This window comes from Nuphar pumila, chromosome 16 (genome assembly GCF_984573655.1).
Source record: "Nuphar pumila chromosome 16, dmNupPumi1.hap1.1, whole genome shotgun sequence".
Lineage (NCBI taxonomy): Eukaryota > Viridiplantae > Streptophyta > Magnoliopsida > Nymphaeales > Nymphaeaceae > Nuphar > Nuphar pumila.
The window spans coordinates 76,888,520-76,903,802 of NC_143264.1; the positions used below are offsets into that span (position 1 = coordinate 76,888,520).

Consider the following 15,283-nt stretch of genomic DNA (forward strand, 5'->3'; position numbering starts at 1 on the left):
ACTTAATATAACTGGTAGTTATACTTGGTAACACGTAAAAATAAGACAGATCCAACCCATTTCTCAATCCATACCATGAGTTAATTTATGCAAAAACTAGGTCAAGGTTAAGTCTAGTTTGACTATTCAACATACTAGTCACTATAAAATGCAAATAATATCAGACCCAAAAATTGATCCATATGGTCTATATGTAATCCAAATATGACATTGGATCCATATAAATGTCTATTTTTTAAACATAGGACATCAAATCATTTTGGATCTAACTATATCCATCCCAATAAGCAAGGGATCATCCATGCCCTAGCCCAATATTGTTCTTAAATCAATAAAAAATGTTTCATTGTATATGTTTCATCAAGTTGTTGAAATAAGCCTAGATTCTAGTTTTTATTTTTTATCTACTACATCATCACCTACTTATCTAACCATATCAGGTGCATGAATTAAGCAATTTCAAGAGTTATTTGACATGGGACTAACCATATATCATGCTTTTACATATGCAATACAAAATGATTTTCAATGCATATCATGTCTTTAATCATGATACAAACCAGTTACAAAAGAAATGTTATAAGCACAAAACCAGCCCAACTCATAGTCAACTTTGATAACTTGCTCGAGGACAAAAAATTGGGAACATCAAAATTTTATTCAACTCATAAGAGTACTTATATATGAGCAAATATATCAAGTAGCATAATACAAATACACTTTTGGATAGTAATAATCTTTTTTAAACAAAAGCTTTCACAAGTGCCACATTATGTGAAGAGACATATATATGATATTCATTCAAAGATCAACTTTTTTATTGCTACTATTATTTTATATATACAATCTTGGTTTTTAATAAACTAAACAGAAATTTGTATTTTGAAAGAAATGTCACCATGAATATATAAAAATATTTTTTCATGTGCATAAGTTGGATTAGATCATCTAGATTCTCTTTTATCTAAAAATCTCATATGTTTCTTCCAAAATTGATATCATAATTTTGTTTTGGCTAATACATGGCATCTACATGTATACATATGAGACTATAGTTTCATGATCATATATGTCAAATTATCATGCTTTTATCGAGAATAGTAGCAAACATACTTTGCTACTCAAATTCTTAACAAACATTATTAAACATTCATATAGTATGATAAGCATATTTTGCATCAATGCTATGTGCATTATCACACTTATTTCGGATCGAGTCTAACCTTAAGTGTGGTTAAGTGAATGTGAAAGTTTCAAGTTCAATATGGAAGGATTCACGTACAACCACTCACTTTTCTCGCACTATAAATTGAGGCATGATTGCTTGATGAAAGCAACTAAGGTGTTCTCATTTCTCATTGGGTTGAGAGTCTTGCTCATCATTGACTTGATGACCTGGGCTCATTGTGGGCATTGATAGGCTGAGGAGAACGGCGTGTACCTGCACCAATGCTCGTCTTATCCCAGTATATATATTTTGTTTTTACATTCCTGTTAAGGTTTTACATGAACACCAACATCTAGTTCATTTAAACAACTATCTCCATCCATGCTAACATGAATCAAGGCTTACTGGACATGCTGAGTAGTGATGCTAAAAGTCAGCATAGGAAACAAGCACATAATGATACAAGCATAGTCTTCCATGCTTGCTGTCATCTTCTCTAGTGCAAAGCGTTTACACAATTAGGTCCCAACTTCTTATGAAAATAAAGGTGAGTTAGGTATAAGTGAACCAAGATCCTTATTCCTTGAATAATGAGTTTACGTTCATGTAATGTCCAAATAAAATTTATAAATGATAGCTAGGCAGCCTTCAAATAGTGTTCATTAACAACAATATATCAGCTATCATCTAAGATTCAGGAATCCTCTAACAAAGCTCGGGGTCAGGGGCAACTACCGCACCAAGAATTCGAACCGATGAGCAACCAACAAAGGAAAACCTGCACCAATACCCTTAATTAACAGGTATATATTATGGGTTTGAGAGGACTTAAAGATCCACCTTAACCATCTTGGTTAAGAAAAAGGGGATAATATGTGCAGTACGCTTTGCACACAAAGTGTTCGTCAAAATGCGTCAGAGAGGCTGTGAACACAAACAAAATTAAAAGTTAAAACCTATGCGTAGCTGTTTACACTCCAAAAGTTTGTTAAACAGCCAGCAATTGTCCAATGATTTACTTCTTTGCTGCAGACTAGTTTTACCGATTTATGTTGCTTCTTTGTTTTGTAGCACTTCTCAAGCAGTAGGGTCTGAATCCCAAGCGGTCTCAAACAAATAGCTTGTAGCATTATGTGCTTCAACAACCGATTGACTAGCAGCAGTTTTGAATAGAAAATTGATATTGTTACCGAGAAAGAGAAGTCAAACCTCCATCTATGTATCTATGTGATGATACATGCTTTTTCTTTTGAGCTATTCCAGCTTTTTCTCCACGCGGTGATCCCTCAATCCTCTTGACAAAATCTCCTTTTTTTTTCTCACTTCCTGTTTTGCAGTAGATAGTTATATAGGCAACCCAAGAGGATTGATACTTTACAAACCTAATCACCTAACCACGCTCTGTTAAGCAGCTCTTGGAGAAGGGAAATGACTGTGGGAGATGATCCAGTACTCAGGTTGATCACTTTTTTCTTTTTAAAGGCAAGCTGGGATTAGGCGGACCCCTACCAAAACAACAGCCGTCCCATGTGGCAGAGGGATTAGATGGAGTCAGGGTGGCAAAATCTGGCCCGACCCACCAACTTGCTTCTTAGCCGAGTTAGGGTTTGGCTTAAACGGGTTCGTGTCATAAACGGGTTGGCCCACCTAACTCGTTTATTAAACGGGTTGTGTTTCGTGTTAGGGGTATGCCAACCTGCCAACCCGTTTGACCCGTTTAATAAATGAGTTAGGCGGACCGGTCAACCCATTTAATTATTTATGTTTATCTTGATGATTGTAAGACAACTTGGTGGATATGTTTGTAGTATGGTTGCAACTTATAAGACAATTATGTTGATGTTTATGACTTTACCTTAATGTTTCATATTGAGATTTGCAGGAAAAAAGTATATGTATTTTTTTTTTGTTTCTAATTGTGTTATTTGGGTTTGACAGGTTATTCGGGTTACTTAAGTCGGTTATCGTGTTTATGTTATCGGATTGACCTGTTTAATAAATGGGTCGTTGTATCGTGTAATCCTGTCGTGTTGACCCGACCCGTTTATTAAACAGGTTAATCGTGTCGTGTCGGGTTACCCATTTAATAAATGGGTCATATTTGTGTTGAAGTATTTTGACCCGCCAACCCGTTAACCTGACCCAATTGCCACCCCTAAGATGGACAATGTTTCTTTGGGTCCACCCTGGTGGGGTATGCATCCTAGACCCACCATGGCTGAGCACTGTCATGGAGCAATTTTCCATGTAAAACGCAAACATAAAGAAGAAAAAAACTAAAGGAACAGGGCCTTTGAAACCCAGGGGCGACCCCATTTTTTGTTCTGCAGGAACAGATTTCGTGGGCTCCGTGCAGGTTTGATCATATAACTGTTCAGCAAGTGACAAGTACAACCATGTGATGCGAACACATCTTTGGCCCACCATTTTCTGCCAACCCATGTGATTTCATGCATCTACTCCACCCTTAAGGTGCAATATGATTGCACACTTTTAGTCCTAAATCACATCATACTTTGTCCTCCCTCCATCGTGCTTGGCCTCACCTCACCACTACACGACATTAGCGCCTAAACACCTTGTTTTCTCCTCAAATTATATCGATGACCAAGATCTCTCTTTCATACGATCAACGGTCACGATGTGCTATATATATATATATATATATGAGTAGTGCGTTCCTTCCACTCTTTTTTTGTTAGATCTTGTTAAGCCCTTCAAAAATTAAATATTTTTTTCTCACATCTAACACGGTAGATGTGATCTATAGGTTTTGTTTAGTGGGAAACGGTTTTTGGATCATCTGATCTGTATACAGGTTTTTTCGATAATGCAAAATCAATGGCTATGAAGGAACCAATTTTTTTCTCAAAAAAACATGTTTTTTTCATTGAAAAAACATGATCCAAGAGTGGATTCTCACTAAATCAAGCATCTTAAACACATCTAATGGTTCAGATCTATCATAAAACACTTAAAACCAATATATATATATATATATATATATATATATATATATATATATATATATATATATATATATAAGATAACTAAAATATGTAAACCAATCAAATATGAAAACTGGTATACACCGAGATTTTCATAATTTTTTTTTATTTTTTTCTAAAATTTTACCGTAAGGATGTGATCTAGATGCATGATTATGATGTATAAGAAGAATTTTTTTAAAGCTTGAAAATCAATGACTTAGAATTTTTGTAAATATGCAAACATAAAAAATCATTTCTCTTGATTCGAGTCAATTCCTAGCAAATGGACCACCTCAAATGCATCTGTAGGGTTAGATTTGCAAAAAAAGCATGAAAATTTGTGTTCATACCAGTTTACATGTTTTAGTTGAATGATCATCATTCATGGCTGAAGTATTAAAACTGTAAGGTAGAATGGCTGTTTCTTGAAGGAACATTGGATGATGTACGTTCGTCAAAGTATAAGAAAAAAGGAATTAGCAACGGTCTTCCTTGAAAAAAAGATAACCTTTAACAGCAGTCAGTAGGGATGGCCATTGGGTTGGCTCGGCTCGGCTCGCTAATGGACTGGGATGTTGACCGTGCTAGCCTGACCCATTTATTATCGGGCCAGGTTTTGACCTAGTTTTTAATAGACTCAGGAAGAGAGGCTCATTGCCCGACCCATTACCCCAACGGAACAATGCTAAGTGAGCTGGGTCAAGAGGGTCCAAATAAGATGATTCATACCTAAAAAATCTGGTGTGTGCAGTTAATGTAATATGGTTTAATTAATTATCTTTCTTTTAAAATTAGTACAATTGATTAGGTAATTAAAATTAATTAACAAGTTTTCACCTACCCAGTTACTATGTTATTTCTAATTTTTATAAAAAATTAATTTTATTTTTTTATTTTGAATAATTCAAGCAGCCCATCGGTCCGGCCCAGGCAGGATTTTAGCCCAGTTCCTCACAAGCTCAAGCCTCGACCCTATTACTAACAAGCCCGAGCCTAAAATCATGAATCAAACCTGGCCCTGGTCGGCTTGGCACATCGGCCGCCACGCCCGTTGCCCTAGTGACTAAAGGGTTCAAAATCTTTAAAAAAATAATAATAAAAGCGACGAGATGCTTCGCCCACTTATCATCAATCAATCAGTAAAGGGGTTCTCTCTCTTATTAATAAGATCCTCTCGGTGGATCGACCTACGGACATGGCTCCTCCGTTCCCCATCCTCCTCCTCCTCCTCCTCCTCTTCCATGGTTGCTCTGTCTTCTCGGTCACCTACGCCACAGCATTCCGGCCGAAAGGTCTCGTCCTTGCGGTCACCAAAGATGCTTGGACTCAGCTGTACGTGACCACATTGCAGCACAAAACCCCGCTCATGCCCGACAAATTCGTCGTCGACCTTGGTTCCGCCTTCTTCTGGGTCAATTGCGACGAAGACTACCAGTCCACCACCTACCGCGCGATCTCCTGCGGCTCGTCCGCCTGCGTCGCAGCCCGAGCGCTGGACTGCAGCCTCGCGTGCTACGAACCGCACCCCCGACCTGGATGCGCCAACCACACCTGCAACGGCATGGTCCGTAACACGATCGCGCAGCTGGAGCCGATGTACACGTTCGACATGATCTTCTACGACGCGCTCGCTCTCCGATCCACCGACGGCCGGACCGTCGGGCCTCCGTCCACTGTGCCGCACTTCATCTTCGCGTGCGGTCCGCTCATTCTCAGTCAGTTTCTGCCTTTCGGAAGCAAGGGCATGCTCGGGTTTGGCCGGGACGGGGCCAGCGCACCGGTCCAGTTGGCAGCGAAGTTCGGATTCAAGAAGTTCGCCGTCTGTTTGTCGCCGTCGACGTCGTCTCCTGGAGTCATCTTCTTCGGCGACGGCCCTTACGTGTTGCTTCCCGACGTCGACGTATCGAAGCCGATTGCTTACACTAAGCTCCTGAACTACCCGATCAAGATGTTCGTCGGCGGCCGCACCGTGACGTTGCCGACGCTCGAGTACTACGTGAAGGTAAACTCCATCATCGTGAACGGAAAGGCGGTGCCGGTGAACGCGACGCTGCTCGAGATACGCGACGGGACGGGCGGGACGACCATCAACACTGTGAGCGCGCACACGTGGCTCGAGAGCTCGATCTACGCCGCGCTCGAGGAGGCCTTCGTGAGGGAAGCGGCAGTCAGAGGGATAGCGAGGGTGGCCGCTACGGTGTGGCCGTACGGGGCGTGCTTCAGCACCGAGAACGTGACGAGCACGCGCCTCGGGTGGGCGGTGCCGGAGATCGAGATGCGGTTGCAGGGGGCGAGCGTCGGGTGGAAGGTCTTGGGGTCCAACTCCATGGCGGATGTGGGGAACGGGGTCATGTGCCTGGGGTTCGTGGACGCAGGACCGAACCCCACTGCGTCGATCGTGATCGGAGGGCGCCAGTTGGAGAACCATTTCCTACAGTTCGATCTGGGGGCTTCCAAGATGGGGTTCAGCTCCAACCTCTTGCTCAGCCACACCGCCTGTGCCAACTTCAATTTCTCATCTATGTGATCCAGTAATCCCTAATTATGGCTGTTCACCCTAGTGTGATTTTTATGGCTTTCGGTGTTTTCAGGTGCTGTTACCCCCAATGAACAATCATCTTCCGTCTTGTAAAAGGGATTGCACAATAATACACTCATAAAGGGTTTATTTTATCAATGCGTTCTTTAAAAACTACGGCAAAATAGCGATACTATCACGATATATCTGAAAGTGCTGAAAACTTGAAAATCTCACTATCAATCAAGATCTGTTAACATACTCCTGTGTGAATATGGTTCAAAAGGCGTGCACCACTTTGATGCTAGCATATTGTTTTTTTCTCATTCCCTATTTTTTTTATTTGATAGTAAGGATAACATGGTGGACTTCTAAAACATGTTTGAAATTGAGGACGAGACGGTGTCCCGTTGTCCTCATACGTGTGTTTAATACATGTGCACTTCTTTATTTTTCTGTTTGAAAAAATATGGCATGGCTCTCTCTATTCTGTGGAGCCCTCGCCTGACAACCATAAGGGTGCTCTGCTTGTCTGGCAGGAGCAGTTAGTACCCGTCACCGCGCTGCATGTTCAAAACCTAATGGTATATGGCTGTATAAGTGGTAGGGGTATGCCTAACCGTTATAAGAAAAATGTTAATTAACTACTGAAATTTATGACAGAAATAATTCATCATAATTTTGTGATGAATTAACGAGAGAAAATGAGCCATCCTTAAAATTTGATTTAGTTGCGGGATTTACGATGAAACAATTCCACCGTCAAATCCATCGCTAAGTAGCAACGGAATTACATCCATCGCAAACTATGTCGCAACTTAGCGATGGAATAACGATGGCTTTTTTTCGTCGCTACTCTGTCGCTGATTAGCGACGGTATTTATGACAGAATGTTTATATCATGAATTCATCACTAAGTATCGTCGGTGTTAGCGACAAAATTATTTCATCGCGAATCCGTCGCTAATTTTTGATGTAAAATACTCATCTAGGGTACGAAATTAACTCTGCTCACTCTCTCATCCGCGTTGTTCGCCCCGACCACCTACCTCTCTCTGGCGATCGCCCTGGCCGCCTACTGGTCTCCGGCGATCGCCCTGCCCTATGACGACCACCTCGGGCACCTCCTCCTCCCTGTGTCTGGCAGACACCTCAAGACCCCCCCCCCTTCCGTGTCTCCTCTTGTTTCCCCAGTGACCACCGGCGACTAGAGTCGCCGCCGACTGCGCCGACGATCTCCCCATCGTCGTCCCTCTCTGACATCGCTCTCCAGGAGGCTCTCTCGATCGACGACCTCTTTTCCTCGGCGACACCTCCCCCTTCGGCTCAAGTAACCCCCGACTCCCCCTCTCTCTTTCTGTTGCATCGCCGACCGTTTTATTTTTCGCTAGGAAAGGGTCGAGTCTCCCTGTCTTACGGGATGCGAGGGAGGGGCTTGACCCCTTCCCTGTGCTTTTTTCGTCGGGGCGGGGCCGAGCCCCCTCCCTGTCTTCCTGTCTTACGAGTTGCACTAGAGAGGCTTGGCCCCTCCCCTTTTTTTGCTAGGGAGGGGTCGAGCCCCCTCCCTTTTTTTTTTCAAATGAGGGGTTGAGCCCCCTCCCTATCTCCCTGTCTTACGGGATGCGCGGGAGGGGCTCGACCCCCTCTCCTATTTTTTTTTTCGTCAGGGAGGAGTTGAGCCTCCTCCCTGTTTTTTTTTTTCGTCGGGGAAGGGCCGAGCCTCCTCCCTGTCTCCCTGTCTTACGGTATGCGAGGGAGTGGGTCGGCCCCCTCCCATGTTTTTTTCATCAAGGAGGGGTCGAGTCCCCTTCTTGTTATTTTTTCGCCAATGAGGGGTTGTGCTTCCTCCCTGTCTCCCTGTCTTATGAGATGAGAGGGAGTGGCAGAGCCCCTTCCCTTTTTTTCGCCAAAGAGGGGTCGAGCCCCTTCTTTGTCTTACGGGATGCGAAGGAGGGACTCCGACCCCTCCCTGATTCCTTTTTCACTAGGGAGGGGTCGAGCCTCCTCCCTGTATTATTTTGTATATTTATGCTTTGCAGGTACGTTGCTGAGCTAATTGCACGATGCTTAGTGCTAAGCATCGCGTGCGGCTAAAAATGCAATGCAAAAAAAAAAATAAAAAAATTTCCAAAGGCAAAAGCAATTCAAATCGGGTAAATACATGTGGTGAGTAAGTGATGCAAGCGCATCACATGTTATTTAATTTCTTGGATGCAACATTTTTTTGTTCACACACTCACTTAGTTGTGGATATCTAAGAGTGCTTTGATGGAGTTTGGAGATCATGTTGAGTATGATTTTAATGTATGAAAATAGAAGTGTTCTTATTTTTGGAGTACGGATTCCATGCTAGGCATGGTAGTAGTTAGCGGGATATTGGAGTGTGTTTGTTGCAGGTACATGTTTGACATTGTTTTCGTTTGAATGTATTGCAATGCTTGATGTATCTGTATTCATGCTTGCATGAAGTTATTTTTCATTTGATTATGCCTTCCATGTGAAATTGTATCATGAAAACATGCTTCAAATGAATGTATCATTTTATGGAATGTAATTTCATATTTCTAAATATCCTCGTGATGTGTATAAATATGATGTGATGGTGTTATACACGAAAATATTGAATTATCAATGCATGCATAATGGTTCATGGAATTGTATTTTATGTTAAGCATGTTTGTGGTATAGAGGAGAAGAAAATTTACGAATTAATTGAAACAAAAAATTGCTCACAAACAATCACCAAACAAGAATTAATAGATAAATTAGATATTTTTTTCATCATAGCATTATTAAGATTCTCTTTTAACTGGTGATGATAATATCCATAACATTATATGACAAAATGGCTGCAAACTGTGAATGAATGTATTGTAAGATAATTGATAATGAGGTGTCGCATGAATATATGAATGGTGTTAACAATTTTATTGAATTTGCAACGGCAAGTGTCAGTACAGTGGATCCTATAGGTTAGATCAGATGCCTCTGCACGATGTGTAAGAATAATCAATTTATAGAACCTCATGACATTACTACTACGATGTTATAGAAGAAATAATGGAGTTGACTTACTTAGGCACAAATAATAGTGTAACTTTATTCAAGTGTCATTGGTTTGATCCCACAGTAACAAGAGTCGACAAAGCCTTAGGTATTGTGGAGGTGAATCATAAATCAAGGTTTGAAATATATGAACCATTCATATTAGCCTCGCAAGCTCAACAAGTTTACTATACTTTATATCCGAGTACAAGGAAGTCAGATAGAAATGAATGGTATGCAGTTTGTAAGGTGAAGTTTAGACTATACCCCGAGTATGATCAGTTACAGGAAGACAAGTTAACTGAAGAAAGTGATTACTATTAATCAGATGATATGTATGACTTCTCTTATGATCACGATGTTACACACGGTCTACATGTCACATCTTCATTATTTGATGGCACATGTATGGAAGAATGTGATCCAAATGATATACCAAGTAGATGGACACTTAATGTAGAAGAAGACGAAGATGACGAAGAGGAGGAGGAGAAAGAAAAAGAATATGAAAGTCAAACAAGTGATGAGGAAACATACTCGATCTAGTGAAACACATGTTTGAGTGCTATGAATGATTTGAATGTATTGTTATGTTTGATGAGGTAGTAGTTAGCGGAATATTGGAGTGTGTTTGCTGCAGGTACATGTTTGACATTGATATGTTATGAATCATTTGAATGTATTGCCACGCTTGATGTGACTGTATCCATGCTTTTTTGAAGTTATTTTTTATTTGAATATGTATCCATGAAATTGCATATCATGTAACTGATCTAAATAACATTTTTATTTGTTAGAATATGGTTCGTGGAGGTCACAGTGGTCGAGGACCAAGTGGAGGTCGTGAGACATCATTAGGTAAATGTCTTTGTGTTATATTTAAATATAGGCATTCATTATATTTTTGCTTATATGTTTATATAAACATTGTTACTTGTTAATCGTCTTTATAGGATCTCAGCTCAATGGTAGGCAGACTCAGCCTTCGTCTTCACGCAATGCTTCAATAGGTATATTATTTAAATAATTGTATATTTGATTAGTTTAAATGTGCATTGTGTGAATTTCTAACTCATTATTTTGTAGGTGATGTTTTGCCTACACATGACCCACCTACACCAGCTACTCATACACATTACGAGACAACACCGAATGAAGGGTTTTCTCAGTGTGACACATGACGACTCATTCAAATAGTGTATATCGATAGTCGATCGTAAGTATTTCATTGTCACTTGTCAAATATTTATCTTATAAATAGTATATTTCGACAGTCCATTGTTAATGTGTATCAATTCATGTGCAGTACGAGATTCAAGCAGCAATAAGTAATACGAGAAATTAAGAAGTCACTACTGCAGCATCTTTCAGGACCGATCGCACAATGAAAAGAGTATCCGACAGAGGTGTTGGACAGATTAATGTCTTCATTCATGGTATGCAATCGTTTATCATAACTAATGTATTTCATATTTAATTTTTTGTTATACTCATGTGTGCTAACTTTCTGAAAGTATTTATAGGCTTTTCATTGCTTCGCGACTCCGAACGAGGAGAAAGATGCGAGGGTAGTGTGGCAGAAGATGACTGTCAATCTATTTGCCGACATGCTGCACAATATAAAGACTACAACAAAAAAAGTAGCTGGTGGGATAGATGATCAACTGCAGTGGAAGGGCCATGGGCCTTCTACTATCAGAAGAGATTATTGGGAGGGCATGTACGACAAGTGGGTGAGCAATGAATTTTGAAACCACTCAGCAAAGGCTGCACAAAACCGAAAGAAGATGTCCGATGCTCATCTACACACAGGTGAATCTAAGACTTTTGGGAGCCATTAGAAGAAAATGATAACTCATCAATATATATATATATATATATATTATCAAATTTGTAAGTATTTCTGCATACTTATTAATTGTTTTTTTTATCATTTAACATTGCAGAAAGCATAAGAAGGAGACATTGTGCCTTACAAGAATGTGTTTGTTGAAACATATAAACGTAAGAGCACGAGAGATTTTATATCAGAGAAGGCAAGAGCGACATCAGTATGTATTTATTGTATTAATAAACATTGTAATATAAAGTTACTATGAATTACGTTATCATAAACATTATAATGCTTAATTATTAATTCAGATTCTAATCATTACTTTGTAGGAGTCATACGAGCAGCAAATGGTAGAGCGATATGGTGATGACTCTACTCAGCATCTGTCTTTTAATCCTGCAACATGGGTGACTGCAACTAGTAAACCCAAAAAGAGTCATGTGTTCGGATTTAGGAGTAACATGAACACCATAGCAATCGTTATCTTCTGCAGCCATGACTCTTAGAGTTCTCCTTTCAGCATCATCTCTCAACGTCCGATTGACCCTGCTATATTTTGGGAAGGTGTCTGTCAACGTCTTGAGGATAAAATATAGTACTTTTTAAATGAAGTCATTCCCAACATTGTCCATAATGAGTTGTACAACTTTTTTCGGGACAGAAAAACTTTGTCTGCATTTAACACGAGCAACAGTGCTCGTCAAGTATAAAGATTCATGTCATTTGTTTCATGTCGTTAGATTTCACGCTAGTATATGCATGATTGAATACATATATGCATGATTGCCTCACTATGAATTTTTTTGATGCTTTAGAACACATATATGCATGATTGATTCACTATACAATTTTTATGATAACCTTATAACACATATACGCATGATTAAATCACTATGAAAGTTTTTTTACAACCTTACAACACATATATGCATGATTTCATCACTATAAATTTTTTTTAGTGCCTTATAACACATATATGCATGATTGAATCACTATGAAAGTTTTTTGACAACCTTAGAACACATACAAACATGCTTTCATCACTATGACAACCTTAGAACACATGAGTTTGATATTAGCATATATGAAAGTTTTTTAATGCCTTATAACACATATATGCATGATTGAATCACTATAAATTTTTTTGACTGCCTTAGAACATGATACGCATGATTGAATCACATATAAAGTTTTTTGACTGCCTTAGAACACATATGAGCATGATTGAATCACTATAAAAGTTATTTGACTGCCTTATAACACATATGAGCATGATATTAGCATATATGAAAGTTTTTTGACTGCCTTATAACACATATATGCATGATTGAATCAATATGAAAGTTTTTTGACAACCTTAGAACACATATATGCATGATTGAATCAATATGAAAGTTTTTTGACAACCTTACAACACATATATGCATTATTGAATCACTATGAAAGTTTTTTGACAACCATAGAACACATATATGCATGATTGAATCACTATGAAAGTTTTTTGACAACCTTAGAACATATACAAGCATGCTTTCATCACTATGAAATTATTTTACTGTCTTAGAACACACATATGCATGATTGAATTAATATAAAAATTTTCTTAGAACACATATATGCATGATTGAATCAATATGGAAGTTTTTTGACTGTCTTAGAACACATATGAGCATGATTGAATCACTATGAAAGTTTTTTTACAACATTAGAACACATATAAGCATGATTTCATTACTATGAAAGTTTTTTTACTGCCTTGTAACACATATATGCATGATTATGATACATAACACATTTATTTGACAGCCTTATAAACCATATATGCATGTGTGAATCACTGTGACATTCTTTGACAACCTTAAAACACATATCTGCATGATTGAATCACTATAAATTTTTTTTTTCAGTCTTAGAACACATATCTGAATTCTGTTGATGTCCTTTCGTTATTGTTAGTCTATGTGTCATTCAACCATTTACTTTGTTGCATTAGATTATGTGCATTGTATATAATTTATTTTATTATATTTTGTTTATAAATATTAACATTTTGGTTCTCTTGTAGGATGCTGGAGATGATTAGCGTAGAGGAGCTAATGGAGGCATGGAGGGAGGGGCAGATCGAGAAAATGAAGAGGATGATGCCCAGAATCTTGGCGAGGATTAGATTCATGTGTTTAATTTATTTGACATACTTGTAACTAATTATAACTTGGCAAGGACTGTATTTGGTTGTTAAAGTTGTTTAACTTAGAACTTGTATTAAATTTGTTTCGCCTATATATGTATTTTTTACGTGTACTTTATTTTTTATAAGCATGTTATATGAATTGTATAATGAAAAATTTTTCTCGAGTTTTAGAATATTTAAAAAAAAAAAATATTTTTAAAACAAAAATAGCGACAGACATTATCCGTCGCTACTCCGTCGCCAATTTAAATCAGTTGAAGGTTTGCGATAGAATTTAAGTCGTCGCTAATGTCCGTCGCCAAATTGGCGATGGATATTAGCGATGGATACGTATCCCTCATTACAGATTAGCGATGGATTAACGATGGATTAAATTTTGTCGCATAACCAAATCAGTCTCTAGTTAGCGATGGATTCACGATGAACATGATCCACCGCTAATCCGTCGCTAAGTAGTGACAGATTGAAAACAAATAAATTCTGCTACAGTTTAGCGACTAGGGTTATGCGACAGACACTATCTGTCACTAAGTCGTCGCTAAACACGTTAACGCGGATAAAGTTTGTTGCTAATACACATTTTTCTTGTAGTGAACCCCAGCTTTCTCTGTAGAAAAAAAAGGGTGGCTCACATAAATACATAATTGTACCTTTTAACATTTTTGACTTAGATGATAATTAATGAATCACACTTTCAAACCAAATCAGATCCATTTGCATCACTACTTACAAAGTTACAATATGTGCCTATGTTTTTTTATGTGTTTTTATAAGAAAAAAATAAATAAATTACATGCACCTGTTACAAAGTGATTATCTATTCATGCATGTAGAAGACGATGAGCAAAGGAGAGAGAGAGAGAGAAGCATATATATGTGGTTCAACCTTTAGACCTACTTTCATGAGACACGAGAGAACACATTCTTAATTATTTCATTCACCGATTTACAAGAGTTACTTATACGTGAAAGCAAAGACGATAAAGGCAAGTTGTCAGGTTTAACAAACTTAACAAAAAAAAATAAACCAAAGGGTGAAAGGAAATCCATTGATGATATGGCAACAGTTGATAAAGTGGTTATGAGCCTTATCTCAATCTTATCAATTATAGTAAGATGCCCATATGATTCCTCATAATAGCGCCATCTTAGTTACATTACATAATCAAGGAAGAAAAAAAAGGGGACCATGGTGACAATAATCTAAGTAGGTTAAGGTGGTTTTTAAAAAGACAATGAAGCTCTGCCCTTGGAATCAAGAATAACTATGATAGAAGAAGAAAATTTTGTACAAGAAGTTTTGATATGATAATTTGTATAAAAATAAAAATTTACTTGTTTGGGTAGTAAGAAAAAAATAAAATGGAAAATCTTTAAAAAACTGAGAGAGGAAGTGGGTGGTGGTGGAGCTTTTTCGGCAGTTTTTTGGGAGGTGGGTGGTGGTGGTAGTAATGGTGGTGGTGAGATAGATGATGGTGGTGATGGTGGGTAGTAGTGGTGAGATAGGTTGTTGGGAGTGTAAATCACTATTTTCTCT

General features: G+C 38.5%; 1 pseudogene across 1 annotated transcript; it reads left to right on the plus strand.

Annotated features, from left to right (window-relative positions):
• Nucleotides 1–5,353: 5,353 nt before the first annotated feature.
• LOC149813689 (putative aspartic proteinase GIP2 pseudogene) lies at nucleotides 5,354–6,792 on the plus strand (annotated as a pseudogene). The gene has a single exon (XR_016428222.1). The product of XR_016428222.1 is annotated as a putative aspartic proteinase GIP2 pseudogene (transcript).
• The last annotated feature ends 8,491 nt before the right edge of the window (nucleotides 6,793–15,283 follow it).